The sequence below is a fragment of the Furipterus horrens genome, unplaced genomic scaffold (genome assembly GCF_987537825.1).
Source record: "Furipterus horrens unplaced genomic scaffold, mFurHor1.1.pri manual_scaffold_5, whole genome shotgun sequence".
Taxonomy (NCBI): domain Eukaryota; kingdom Metazoa; phylum Chordata; class Mammalia; order Chiroptera; family Furipteridae; genus Furipterus; species Furipterus horrens.
In genome coordinates this window covers 152,847,203-152,849,862 of record NW_028327175.1, presented here as the reverse complement: position 1 = coordinate 152,849,862, position 2,660 = coordinate 152,847,203, and the positions used below count along the sequence as shown (strand labels likewise).

Sequence of the window (2,660 nt, the reverse complement as noted above, 5' to 3'; positions counted from 1 at the left end):
TTAATGATTTTATTTTGAAGACATAAGATGAATAAAGGACAAGGAAGCAGCCCATCACCACAAAGTTATAATCACAGAAATTTTAGAAGAAGGTTTGTTAAGGATGAATAATAAAAGATGAAGAAATATGAGTCACAGAAATGTTGACTGACTTGCTCAACATCAAACAAATAGTTACATAATCACATTTTACTTTATCAAAGAAGTGTTTTGGGTAACTTATTTTAATGTTGGCAGATCTCTATAAATCTTCCTGCATTACTTAGATAAATAATTTGCCACTAAAATTGCTTTTCGGTAATTTTGTTTGGCTATTTTAGTGTGTGTCTTTCATATTCTCTAATGCTGAATTTCTCATCATGAATTTCAGCCCTCCAAATTTTATTAGTTTTTTTTTTTTAGAAACTGTTTATTTTCCGTCAACCTTATTTCCCTTCTGTTAACACTTTGTGGAAGACCAGCCTCAGACTACTCAGTGGTTGTTCCTGCCTACTCAATAGCCTGTGCAGTGGGGGCTGCGGATCAGTCTTCAGTGTCTGCCGAGCACCCTCGTCTTCAGTGGGAAACTGCTGAATAAGCGAGGGCACCTGCGCGCCTTCAGGCCAGTCAGCAACCTCAGGCTGAGCAGCAGTGATCTTAGGCACTGGAGTAGTCCATGTGCCCTGAAATTCCTCCTTGGTCACAGCCTTTTCAGCAGCATCCTTCTCTTCCTTCTCGATCACTTCAGGATCTCTGTAGACGCAGAGATTAGGCATGACCTCCCAGGGGTTTTCCCGGGAGATTGTGCCGCGCGTGTGCAAAACTTCCTGGGTCAGCATCCACATCAGATCCGCTGAGGGAGCTCCCTTGTTGTTGCAAAGGATGGTGATGTCCACATAGTGCAGAGGAGAGTGCGTTACACAGAATAATGGTAGGCAGGTTAACATAAGACACCTCAGTGAGTGGCTGGTGCTCAGCCCTGAGATCAGTAACCACCAGGAGTCTGGGCTCCTGGAAGGCTGCCTGGATCTGGTTAGCGGAGGTTCCAGGAGTGAAGCGGCAGCAATAGGAGAGGCTCCAGTGGCAGCAGCAAACTTCAGCACAGCTCCCTGGCCGGTATTCCTGGACGATATGGCACTGACGTCAGCAGGGTTTTTAATGGTAACAATGGCACAAACTGCCAGCAGAAGCTTCTTCCAGGTTCTCTTCAGATTTATGATGTAAATGCCATCACTTTTTCTTTTGTAGATGTACTCTTCCATTTGGAAGTCAAGGTTGGTGCCACCTAAGTGGGTTCCTGTGGCAAGGAATTTAAGGACATTCTTCTCCTCATTTGCAGGACATCAAGGCCTCCGGACATTGTGAAAGTTTCCCTCCAAGTTATGTGGGAATCAAGAACAACACCGTATGGGCCCTTCTCTGGGCAGCACGGAGAGCCAGATTTTATTAGGTTTTGTGTGCTCAGGAGATAACACTATCAAAGCAGAGTTATCATCACATACACAGGACAATTATATTGATATATCATGTGCTATATTTTAATTTCAAAATTATTGCCTCATTGTTTTCTCCTGGAGCCCAGTTTTATTTCTTTCTTTTTATTGTTAAAGGTACAGCAACAAGTAATTCATCCTGAAAAAAAGAAGAGGAAGAAAAGGTTTGCTTAAAAAATGTAGCTAGAAAAATCTCCCACAGAGTGAATTCCCACAGTGTTATGGAGGATGTAAATTTAGCCCAGTGTGATTCAAACAATCAAGTTCGGAATTTTAATTTAATGGTTTGTTCCTTTGAATTGTTAGACGCTCACCTCATTGTGCAAGTTGTGTTTGAATTGAAGAAAATGAAGCTTAAATGTGTTGAATTTTCCTCAGTCAGGTTATTCCGAGAGGTCTGAATCACAGGCTGAGTGAGGGACCAGAAAGAATGGATCAACAAAAGAAGGAAAAGGAGACTTAAATTATTTTGCTTTAATAATAGTAACTCTATTACCACTCAATACTTTTTAGAATTTAAATGCTTGGTTTTTGTGATGACTGTATTATTAGCAGTTTTAATAGGCTTGGGAATTTATCTTATTTTTATTTCATCATAACCCATAATCCCATGGTTTTGGTATGTTGGTCAGAAACCTCAGTGCCTCTCAGATTAGAGAGTTTGTGAATCAGTTCCTGCCAAACTGGCTTGGTTGTGGCAAATAAAATGCTGGAGAAGAAAAATAAAGTTGGATGAAACAACAGACAAGAATAAGAACCAAGTCTTCTTAATGATATCTTAGGGAATAGTCCAATAAGCCAAGACAAATGGGTCTAGACAATAATGGTTCATGTTTGGAATTATAATTGTAAGATTTGGTAAAATACAGCACTTTTCCTGGAAAGTAAGAAAACATATAAAAAGCCACTCAAGTGGAAAGTGATTTGGTTATAAGCCTTTTTATATGTTTACCCATAAAGAAAGCAATATTAATAAAGTGAGCCCTTTGACAGTAAAATGGAGTTCTTACCACTCAGAGGCTTTCAAATTAAACCTTGTAGGGTATTTAGAGACATATGTATTGTTCATTTCAAAGACATTGAGATTAAAACTCAGAGGTAGAGATTGTTATGCCAAGAGTCACCCTGGTATTGGCTGAGTTAGAAAAGGTATTTCTTTTCTTTTCATGCCATTCTGGGGAAGCTAAG

The 2,660-nt window shown here is 39.8% G+C and overlaps 1 pseudogene; it reads right to left on the bottom strand.

The window, feature by feature from the left end:
- Positions 1-468: 468 nt before the first annotated feature.
- Positions 469-1,339, bottom strand: LOC150010123 (small ribosomal subunit protein uS2 pseudogene; annotated as a pseudogene).
- Positions 1,340-2,660: the final 1,321 nt, after the last annotated feature.